Source organism: Tursiops truncatus, chromosome X (assembly GCF_011762595.2).
Source record: "Tursiops truncatus isolate mTurTru1 chromosome X, mTurTru1.mat.Y, whole genome shotgun sequence".
NCBI lineage: Eukaryota > Metazoa > Chordata > Mammalia > Artiodactyla > Delphinidae > Tursiops > Tursiops truncatus.
This window is the reverse complement of record NC_047055.1, coordinates 76,759,283-76,771,432: the sequence shown is the minus strand read 5'-3', so window position 1 is coordinate 76,771,432 and position 12,150 is coordinate 76,759,283.

Here is a 12,150-nt window from a genome sequence, read left to right as displayed (position 1 = left end):
CTCCCAGCCTGCTGGCTGCCGTGCCCGGGCCTCTTCAGTTCCGGATTCCCGGCTCCCACCCTCCTGTGCACCCCTTCCTGGCCTTGCTCCCCAGCCAGCCCCTGGCTGCTTTACGGGAACCCCTCCCTCCATCTGGCCCGTCTCCCTTCGCTGGCCCCTCACCTCAGCACGCCCTCCTGAAATGCTGGGCCCTGCCAGGGATGCACGGGCTCCTTCTCCCCCTCCTTTCTGGTGTTTCACAAGCCGGGAATTCCTTTGGAAACAGAGCCTGGAAATCCTCCCATCTTTGGGAAGCGCTGGCCACTACCCTGGCGGCCCAGCTGCCGAGCCCAGGCCTGCGGCAGGTGTGTGTGTGTGTCAGTGTCTGGCCCTGGAGATTTATAACCTGTGGCAGCAAGGAGGCGCTGCCTTTGGAAGCAGTTCTTCTGTCCTCAAACAAAGGCCCGTGGCCAGGGCCCCCAGGAGAACAAACAAGCACGGAGGAAGCAACAGGCCTCGCTCTCACCTCTCCCCTCACCGCCAGCCGCTCTTTTCTCCCAGCCTCTGCCTGGGCACCTGTCTCCTTCTGGCTGGCCCCCTCTGGGCTTGCTTCTTCACGTGGTGGCTCTTTCGCTCACCCTTGTACTTTGCTTCCCCTCTCCCGATCCCGCCCTTCCTATCACCGAAATGTCTCACATCTGTCCCCTCTTTCCCATGCCCATTGTTCCTCCTCGGGCCTCCTTCCTAAGCAGCCTCTCCTCACTACCTGTCCTCGATGTTGATAATATTGATAATATCGCCAGAGCGACCTTCCTAAAATGCAAATTTGATTATGTCACTCCTCTGCTCAAAACCCTTCAAGGGCTCCCTGTTGCCTACAGAGTAAAGTCCTGACTGATTCAGCTGGTACTCAGGGCTCCAGGCTTCCTTCCAGCACCATCCCCCAGCCTCTACAGTGATGAACTCTACACTTGAGCCACAAAAGGCTTCCCTTGTCTTCCCCAACAGGAACCTTTGCTCGATGCCCCACAGGCACCTAAGACTTTGTGTCCCAAACCACCCCATCCAGCTGCTCCCCCTCCATGGCATCCTGCCCCCTCAGTGGCCTCCTCACTCTCCCCCACACCGGGCATCTATTTGGGGCCCAAGCCTGTCAATCCATTATCTCTGCCATCTCCTAACGCACCCATACCATCCCCACTGCCACCACTGCAGAGTAGAACAGGATCATTCATCTCTTGCCTGACAAGTACAGTGGTCTCTCCTTGCAGCCTCATCGAGGTTTCAAACCAAGCTCTGATCCAGTTCTGTCCCTCCTTGAAGTTGACCACCTAGAGGACCCACTGTCTTCCCAGTCTTGCTTCCTAATTTACCCTCAGTTCTTGCCAGACTGAGCCCCTTGCCTTCTCTGAACCTGACTTACAATATCCTATTCCCTGTTCTTTGCTTCCACTATTACCTTCACTTAGAATGCCCTCCTATCTCTCTGCCTGTTCAAGTTCCCTGCAAGGCTCTTTGAAAATGCCACTTCCTCCAAGAAGCCTTCCCAGAGCCACCCTGTTGGAAATACCTGTCTCTCGTCTAAACCTTTGCTGAGCTTTCTGGCCAGGTTTAGTGTAGCAGTTAAGAGCACAGGCCCTGGAGTTAGCCTCCCTGGGTATGGAACCCCAGCTCGGACATTCCTTAGTTCCTAAGACAATTTACGTAACCTCTTCGAGCCACAGTTTCTTCACCTATAAAATGGAAATAGTTATAGTTACTGCCATACAGGGCCCTGATGAGGAGGAAATGATTAATCTGTGTGCAGTGCTTAGGAAAGTACCTGCCACTGAGCGAGTGCGATCATGGCATTATTATTGCTATTATTTAGTAATATGACTCTCTTTACTGGTCTGCCAGACCCACAAAGGCAGGAACCAAGTCAGACCCCTTTAGTCTCTCATATCAGAGCCGCTCAGAGACGTTTGTTGACTGAACCGAGGTGACATCTCCCCCTGCTCCCCACCACCTCAGGCCCCTGAAGTGCCCAGAAGGAAGGAGGGAGGCTGAGAGCCACAGGAAATGTCTTCCCCTTTCTGATGTTAGTGGAGCCTGGGGAACAGGCCAGCCCGCTGCAGCCCCCAAACCACCCCTCTCCTTTGAGGCCACTGTGCAGTTGAATGTCCCTGAACATGGGGGTGATGGAGACAAATTGAAGGAAATTCAGAGAAGCAAAGTCCCTGAGCCCTTGGGAAAGGGCAGGCCCAGCTGACAAGGGAGATGAAAGCAGTTCTATGTGTGTGGCTTGGCTGAAGGACAGCGCTGGGTGTGTCGAGGGACATGATAACTGGAGACAGGGATTCCAGCCGTGCAAACGAGCAGCAGAGGGGGTGGCGGGGAGCTCGGTGGGGCTGCTCTACTGAGGCAAACGGACGACTGAAATGCAAGCCTGAGGCTTCCTGCAGCCCCTCTTCCTACTGGACTGAACAGAGGACGCTCCACACTGGTTCCCAGGGCTGGCATTTCTGCCTGGCTGTGCAGTCCTGGCCCTGGGAGGGAGGCCAACCCCTTCCCTTGTCTGCCCATCGCTGGCTGAGGCTGGGCCCGGGGTGGGCTCAGCTGAGGCTCTGAGGTCCAAGCACTTGGCCCTCCCCACCAGTCTGCACCGCCCCACTCCGGGGGTGGCGTCCATTACCTGCGAGCCCATGACAAGGCCTGTGGGCCCTGAGCCCTCCCTCTCCCTTCTTCCCCTTCACCCATCCTCCCCCGGCTGAAAGCCATTGTTTTCAGACCATCGACCTCTGCCCTCTCCTCCCGGGTACTAAGGGGCATCTCAGGGGCATGGAGAGGCCGGGAGGAAATATTGGAAATGGCCTCTCCATCCTCCCCTCAGATCCGGGCTTCATCGTCCCTGGGCCAAGATAAATAAAGCAAGCGAGGGAGAGGCCTCTGCACACTCCGCACTGATGGCTAAAGCGGCCTGGTGGTGGAAGTGGCGGGTGGAGCGTCCAACTACCGAGGGCTGCCTGCAACCCTCCTCCGAAAGGAATGTGGCAGAAAGGTGGCCAGGCCAGATGCCCAGAAGTCAGCGGTCTGAGGAGCAAAGCAGAATCAGAATACCCCCCCAGTGCCCCTACCCTGGCACAGAGTTTTCTCGGAGTGCTGAGTCTGAGCGCTCTGGAGGGAGAGCCAGGGAACTGAGGAGGAAGGAGAAGTATGGAGATGGGGGCATGGGGGGGCGGGTAGAGTAGCAGGGGGCTGTTCCCAGCTAGATCCCCCAGACTCTGCTGGCATCTGGCTTGGTCTGGGCCCCAGGTCTGCTTGCTGTGGTCAGAGAGTCTGAGGGCCCTCACGGTGGGGAACCTGGAGGACCAACGTTCCAGAGCCCTCAAACTCAGGGTTCCCTGGTGGCCTCTGCTGGTCTCCTTCCACCTTGACCCCTAAGGGGGTCTCAGATTGCACCCTTAAGGTCATACCTTAGCAGAAAGAGCACGAGTCTTGATGAGATAGAGCTGAGTTCAAAACCAACTTCTGTGGTATATCATTGATGAGTCCTGGACAAGCCCCTTACTTTACAAGTAAAGCCTGACTTTCCCATATCTAAATGGAGAGCAAAATCTCCACCTCACAAGACTGTTGGCAGGAGTCGATGGGATGATGATGTGCAAGGGTCTGGTCCATGGTAGGTATGAACTAGTTTTCCTTTCCCTGCACTGGACGTGGCCCCCAGGCCACAATTTGGGACATGAAACGACCATGCTCTGGAGGGAGGAGTTCTTGGCTGGCTATGACTCCTTGGGTCCTCTCAACCCAAGGTCATAGTGCGAGTCTGAGGGCACACGGTCCTTGCCACCTGGGCTAGGTGGACTCGCCTCTCTGACTCTCCAGGCACAGAAGTGTTTCTGAAGGAGGTTCTCCCCAAGTAGACCCCCAGCCCCTGGGCTACCCCTCTGTCTGCAGCCATCTCTGGCTTCCCAGCCTGGAGCATGGCCCTATCTGTAGTGTTGGGCAGGCCCTCTGTCAGCTCTCTGACTGAGTTTTGGCTTTGCCTGTGGAGCTCTTTCTTTGGGTTCCATGTTGTCAGGACCGTTGTTTGTCTTTTGGACTGCCACACTACCTCTATCCCATTCAAAGCTAAGAGCCCACTCCTGGGTCTGCTCTGTCCCCTGATTCATTTAGGAAGTCATTGGAACAAAGGATGGCCGGCAAAGGTCTGTCTATAATGGTGAGGGCCAAAGGAAAGAACTTGGCGGTGAAGGTCAGGAGATCTCAGGCCCAGTTCCAACTCCGCTACTCACTCCCTGGGCAGTCTTCATGAGCCACTTCTTCTTTGGACCTCTGTTTTTCCATCTACAAAATGGAGGTCCTATTTCTTGCATCTCAGGACTATTGGGAAGTGCTCAAATGTTAATGGACATAGGATCCTTCAAAGAATGTTTTGGCTTGAAGGCCTGGAGTTTAACCTTTTGTGCTTGGCTAGCTCAGCGCTATGGTGGTGGAAGATGTACAGAACAGGCAGGGACCACAATCCCAATTATTGTCACTCAGCTATTTCCATTTGGTAAGATGCCAAGATCCCCAGCTTTTTGCAGGTCACTGGTTCACCTCAATTCTTTGTGAGAAAAATGCTTCACTGATTCCAAATGTTCACCATTTGGGAATCCTTTGTGATGAGCCCAAATCCTTCCTGCTATGGTTCCAACTGTGGTCTACACACCTCAGATACCTCCTAGCCTGCCTTTTCTTTCCTCTCCCCATCCACTGTTGTCCGATACTGAGATGGGAGTGTAAGGTTGAGGGCGAAGTCTGGCCTTGTACCTGGCCAGAGGGAATAGACCATGGGGGCAGCATCACTCTTCCAGAAGCCCTTCAGCGGCTCCACCCTCCTCAGCCTCACCCTTCTCTCACCCTGGCCCACACCAGCCCAGCTGGAATACTTGTGGTCTCTCACCACGCACTGGAACTAGGGCGCCAGTCTTGACTTTAATCTCCCCTGGCAGCTCCGTGGCATCGATAAGCCCCAAGTTTGTGGCAGAGGAAAAATGAAACCCACATTACTCCACCAGGGTCCAGCCCCCCACCCAGCAGAGTCAAGGATGTCCTCCAAGGGGCAGTGAGATTCTCCCACACAACCCGGCTACCCCCTTAAGGCATATGGAGTGGAGGTGGGGTTGCGTGGGAGTGAGTGGTGCTCCTGTGGTGAGCAGTACTTTCTTCCCTGAAGGCACAGGAGCAAACCCCCCCCCCCTCCGCCTCCAGTCCTCCAGGCCCTGCATCTCTCCTCTCTCAACCAACCAACCGGGAGGGCTTCCCCCGGCATTTGCAATGGGGGCAGCTCCCTCCTGAGTTTGAGGTTAAAGGGGACGCCTTCTCCAGGAATCTGTAGCCAAATTGCTGAGCTGTTCACAGTGACCTGGAGATGATGTTTGGAAATCTGATTTGTGATAACATAATGTTCCTTTTAAGTAATGCTGGCTGGAGAGGGAAGGAGGAAAAAACGACCAAGAAAAACAACCTTATTGAGGTTTAAAAGGGGACGCTGTCGTGGCCGCCTCCTTAATCTCTCAAATCGTTTTCCTCTCTTCCCCCTCCTCCTCCAGCCCCAGACCTGCTTTTGTTTATAACAATCTCTTGGAAAGAAGATTGAAAGTGAAATCTGTTTCCTTGCTTAAATATATATATTTAAAGGAGGGAAGAAAGCCTTCTTTCCCCACCCGCCGCCTGCCCCTCGCCTGAGCGCTGTGGGTAATTGGAGGGCTGCCTGCTCTGGGCTAGTCGGTCAGCATGGGCTCTCCAGTGCCCACTCATCACCCCATCACAGAAGCATCATTAAGGCAGAAAAACAGGCTGGGGGTGAGATGCGAAACCTAGAGGAGGGGCGGCAAGGGCACCACTTAGTCACTGACTCCAGGCGCTATTTATGTAGTGGTTCATGACCAGCAGTTTGCTATCATCTCCAGAGGTGAATAAATACTGTATGAGGGGACAAAGTTAGACACAAGGCAGGACTGCCACTTTCATTGTTTAACATGCAGTGCGCTTGGCCCATGTAGTGAAGAGCTGAGAAATTTTAGCTGCATCCTCTGCTGAAGGAGTCACCCCACTCCCCACACCTCTCTGGGCTAGGACTTATTTTGTGATAGAGGGAAGTGAAATATCTGTATCACAGCAGGAGAGGATGGGGTGGCAACTGACAGGGCCTCTCATTGAGGAGGAGATGCTTGTGTGTAAAGATAGACCCAGTTCGGGGCAGGGGGTGGATATGCAGGGAGGGACCATCACACCTAGTAGAGGCCATCATGGCTCTTGTCCTACCAGCACTCCCCCCTCTGCTCCCCACCCCAGCACACACATGTGCTCACTCTGCTTCTCTCCTCTGCTCTGCCAGGACACGTGCCTGACACCTCAGGTGGTACGTTATGCACCACCCACTCTCTGACCCTCACCCTAGCGTTCCACTGCTCCTGGCCCAGCCTGAAGTCAGCCAACAAGCTTAGTAGGGCAGGACAGGGCAGGCTGAAGGCAGAAGGAGGTGCCGAAAGCCTGCCATGCAGCCAGCATGGCTGCCTGCCAGCCCAGGATGGATTCCTCTAACTCCAGCTTCTCAAGAACACCTACTTCATTGGGCCTGGTGCTGGGACCCGCGCCTGCTGGGGGCAGTGCTTCAAGAGGAGGAACAGAGAGGATTTTTTTGGTGTTCTTTTCAGGGGGCCTTGCTCCCCCCTGCCCATCCAGGGCATGTTATTACTATCAGAAATATCAGACGTTTCAACTCAAATTAAAGTCAGGTTAAATGTCTCCACTGCAGAAATTCCACACAGTTCCAGATGGAGAGGAGGGACTCCCTCTCGGCCTTCTGCCTTCTCTCCCTCCCTCCCTAAGAGTGGAACAAAAGCATCAATTTATACTATGCTTTTCAGACCATACAATCCAACCTTCTCAGCTTATAGATGGGGAAACTGAGGTCTAAGGTGAGAAGTGGGCTTGCTCCAGTTTACTCACAAAATTAGTGGCAGAGCTAGGACTAGAATCCACGTATCCTGATTTCCATCCCACAGCGTTTTTTTCACAGCACACATTGGCAACCCTGCCAGACCCACAACTTCCCTTGACCTTGAAAACTTCAAAATTGCCACCAGAGATGTCTTAGCATCTCTGATGCTAGGACAGAAGCAGGAGGCAGCTGCTCATAACTCCTGGCCTGCAAAAGTCACTTAATATTGCCTGATACCAAGGCCACTGAATCATGGGCTAGTGCCTACCCTTCTCAGGGTCTCAATTTTCTTAACCGTAAAATGAGAAATGCAGCAGACCATTGTTTCTACCTGCTCAGCATCCATTCCTTCTCTTCTAATAACAGCACCCCACATTTACATAGGAAACCACCTCTCCCACTCATGTGAGCCAATCAGAGCATTCCATCACACTGGATAGAGTGATTGGTTTATGCAGAGTCATGTGAGCCCAGCTTGGCCAATACAAATCTTCCCTGGAACTTTTGATAAAAGTGTAAGGAAAGAGACTCTGGGGATTGATCAGCCAGAAGACATAATCCTAGAGTTTCGGGAGCTCTGTGAGAAGAGTCTACCTGCGAATGATGCCTACAGGGAGAAATGGGCTTCCAAGACATGGATAGACTTTATTTGGGTCTGGGATCTAGCATTGCCTGGCCAGACTACTCTTGTACTTTTCATTTATGTGAACTAACACGATCCCATTTTGGTTTAGACCAGTTTGAGTTGGGTCCCTGCCATTTGTGACCAAAAGGGGCCTCACTAAATTAAGAGAGATTGGAGATACCCTATATCACCAAACGGTGGAGTTAGAAGAGACCTTAGGTGATTGTCAGGTAGAGACTTAGGGAAAATGTGTTGAATGAATAAATGAGTCTGGGATAATCATGCCCTTCATGGGCTAGTATAACACCTGAGCCATTTTGTCAGCTGCATTCCTCCATCCCTTTTCCTGTAGTAGACAGAGTATAGGCTTTGCAATCAGATAGACCTGGCTTTGAACACTGGTTTCTCCATTTCCCGTCTATAGAGTCTGGGGCATGTCTGCTGTCTACACCCCAAGTTTAACCAAAACAGGTGTCAAAGAGCTGATTGGTCTAAACCAAGGAGCGTGGGATAAGGCATTATGACAAGACAAGACTTGGAATGTTAGGACAGCAGACATTTACTGGATGATTTGTAAGGGCAAAGGGATTGGCAAACGCCATTACAGGTAGCTGGGGCAGGGCTGAGTGGGGACACCTCCTAGGGTCGTGTTGCACAATTCCAGGGGTCGCCATTCACATAGTCTATGATGAGAAGGGAGTGCCCTAGAGCTGTGTAGTCCATAACCTCTACAAACTGACATGGTAGCCCTGGGGCTGAGGCCCACTGAAATTGACACCTGTGTCTTCTTCACTGAAGGCGTACTCAGTTTCACTGTTTTTTTTTAAACATCTTTATTGGTGTAATTGTTTTACAATGGTTTGTTAGCTTCTGCTTTATAACAAACCGAATCAGCTATACACATACATAATTCCCATATCTCCTCCCTCTTGTGTCTCCTCCCACACTCCCTATCCCACCCCTCTAGGTGGACACAAAGCACCGAGCTGATCTCCCTGTGCCATGCTGCTGCTTCCCACTAGCTATCTATTTTACATTTGGTAGTGTACCTATGTCCATGCCACTCTCTCACTTCATCCCAGCTTACCCTTCCCCCTCCCTGTGTCCTCAAGTCCATTCTCTACGTCTGCGACTTTATTCCTGTCCTGCCCCTAGGTTCTTCAGAACAATTTTCTTTATTTTTTTAGATTCCGTTTATATGTGTTGGCGTATGATATTTGTTTTTCTCTTCCTGACTTACTTCACTCTGTATGACAGAGTCTAGGTCCATCCACCTCACCACAAATAACTCAATTTCGTTCCTTTTTAAAATTTTTTTATTTATTTATTTTTTACAAAATTGTGCTAGTTTTATTTACATTGATCTAAAGGCTTTCAATAGACCAATATTCCTTAATACACACATTTTCTTAAAATTATCTTGCATATAATACAATCTAGTAGAGTTATGTTACTTGCAGCATAATTATAAGAATATTATTAATTAAAGCCATTATAGGTGTTGTGATCCAATACTGAGACACAGTTTAAAATTGTATAACTAATGTCTTCTTTTAATACTGTCAGTGGTTGTACCATTAAGGATCTGCCAAACTAAAAACATCTTGGTAAATTGGATCATACAAAATCCCCAAGTCACTTTACCACTTTGAATATAACTGAGTAACAGGCACTCCAGAACACTACTTAGCTGCCATGGAAAAAAGGCAGTGACACTACCAGTGATGATCAAAATGAAAACTTTCCAACGATACTGCCGTGTTAATGTAGACCGAGAGGCAGCAGCTTAGCAACTAGGCCAAGAGAAAACACAATAAGTGCTTCTGATAGTCTTGTCTATGTGTGTTTTTTTTTGTTTGTTTTTGCTTTTTTTAAAACTGTTTCCTTTTTTGGCTGAGTAATATTTCATTGTATACATGAGCCACATCTTCTTTATCCATTCATCTGTCGATGGACACTTAGGTTGCTTTTATGTCCTGGCTATTGTAAATAGAGCTGTAATGAACATTGAGGTACATGACTCTTTGAATTATGGTTTTCTCAGGGTATATGCCCAGTAGTGGGATTGCTGGGTCCTATGGTAGATCTATTTTTAGTTTTTTAAGGAACCTCCATACTGTTCTCCATAGTGGCTGTATCAATTTACATTCCCACCAACAGTGCAAGAGGGTTCCCTTTTCTCCACAACGTCTCCAGCATTTATTGTTTGTAGATTTTTTGATAATGGCCATTCTGACCGGTGTGAGGTGATACCTCATTGTAGGTTTGATTTGCTTTTCTCTAATGATTAATGATGTTGAGCATCCTGTCATGTGTTTGTTGGCAATCTGTATATCTTCTTTGGAGAAATGTCTATTTAGGTCTTCTGCCCATTTTTGGATTGGGTTGTTTGTTTTTTGGATATTGAGCTGCATGAGCTGCTTGTAAATTTTGGAGATGGATCCTTTGTCAGTTGCTTCATTTGCAAATATTTTCTCCCATTCTGAGGGTTGTCTTTTTGTCTTATGTTTTCCTTTGTTGTGAAAAAGCTTTTAAGTTTCATTAGGTCCCATTTGTTTATTTTTGCTTTTATTTCCATTTCTGTAGGAGGTGGGTCAAAAAGGATCTTGCTGTGATTTATGTCATAGAGTGTTCTGCCTATGTTTTCCTCTGAGAGTTTTGTAGTGTCTGACCTTACATTTAGTTCTTTAGTCCATTTTGAGTTTATTTTTGTGTTTGGTGTTAGGGAGTGTCCTAATTTCATTCTTTTACATGTACCTGTCCAGTTTTCCCAGCACCACTTACTGAAGAGGCTGTCTTTTCTCCATTGTGTATTCTTGCCTCCTTTATCAAAAATATGGTGACCATACGTGTGGGAGTTTATCTCTGGGCTTTCTATCGTGTTCCATTGATCTATATTTCTGTTTTTGTGCCAGTACTATACTGTCTTGGTTACTGTAGCTTTGTAGTATAGTCTGAAGTCAGGGAGCCTGATTCCTCCAGCTCCGTTTTTCGTTCTCAAGATTGCTTTTGCTATTCGCGGTCTTTTGTGTTTCCATACAAATTGTGATATTTTTTGTTCTAGTTCTGTGAAAAATGCCAGTGGTAGTTTGATATGGATTGCACTGAATTTGTAGATTGCTTTGGGTAGTAGAGTCATTTTCAAAATGTTGATTCTTCCAATCCAAGAACATGGTATATCTCCATCTGTTTGTATCATCTTTAATTTCTTTCATCACTGTCTTATAGTTTTCTGCATACAGGTCTTTTGTCTCCTTAGGAAGGTTTATTCCTAGGTATTTTATTCTTTTTGTTGCAATGGTAAATGGGGGTGTCTCCTTAATTTCTCTCAGATTTTTAATCATTAGTGTATAGGAATGCAAGTGATTTCTGTGCATTACTTTTGTATCCTGCTACTTTACCAAATTCATTGATTAGCTCTAGTAGTTTTCTGGTGGCATCTTTAGGATTCTCTATGTATAGTATCATGTCATCTGCAAACAGTGACTGCTTTACTTCTACTTTTCTGATTTGGATGCCTTTTATTTCTTGTTCTTCTCTGACTGCTGTGGTTAAAACTTCCAAAACTATGTTGAGTAATAGTGGTGAGAGTGGAAAACCTTGTCTTGTTCCTGATCGTAGAGGAAATGGTTTCAGTTTTTCACCATTGAGAACGATGTTGTCTGTGAATTTGTCATATATGGATGGCCTTTATTATGTTGAGGTAAGTTCCCTCTATGCCTACTTTCTGGCGGGCTTTTTGTCATGAATGGGTGTTAAATTTTGTCAAAAACTTTTTCTGCATCTATTGAGATGATCATATGGTTTTTCTCCTTCAATTTCTTAATATGGTTTATCACATTGATTGATTTGCGTATATTGAAGAATCCTTGCATTCCTGGGATAAACCCCACTTGATCATGGTGTATGATCCTTTTAATGTGCTGTTGGATTCTGTTTGCTAGTATTTTGTTGAGGATTTTTGCATCTATGTTCATCAGTGATATTGGTCTGTAGTTTTCTTTCTTTGTGACATCTTTGTCTGGTTTTGGTATCAAGGTGATGGTGGCCTCGTAGAATGAGTTTGGGAGTGTTCCTCCCTCTGCTATATTTTGGAAGAGTTTGAGAAGGATAGGTGTTAGCTCTTCTCTAAATATTTCATAGAATTCGCCTGTGAAGCCATCTGGTCCTGGGCTTTTGTTTGTTGGAAGATTTTTAATCCCAGTGTCAATTTCAGTGCTTGTGATTGGTCCCTTTATATTTTCTCTTTCTTCTTGGTACAGTCTCGGAAGGTTGTGTTTTTCTAACAATTTGTCCCTTTATTCCAGGTTGTCCATTTTATTGGCATATAGATGCTTGTAGTAATCTCTCATGATCCTTTGTATTTCTGCAGTGTCAGTTGTTACTTCTTTTTCATTTCTAATTCTATTGATGTGAGTCTTCTCCCTTTTTTCCTTGATGAGTCTGGCTAATGTTTTATCAATTGTTTTTATCTTCTAAGGAAGCAGCTTTTAGTTTTACTGAACTTTGCTATTGCTTCCTTCATTTCTTTTTCATTTATTTCTGATCTGATCTTTATGATTTCTTTCCTTCT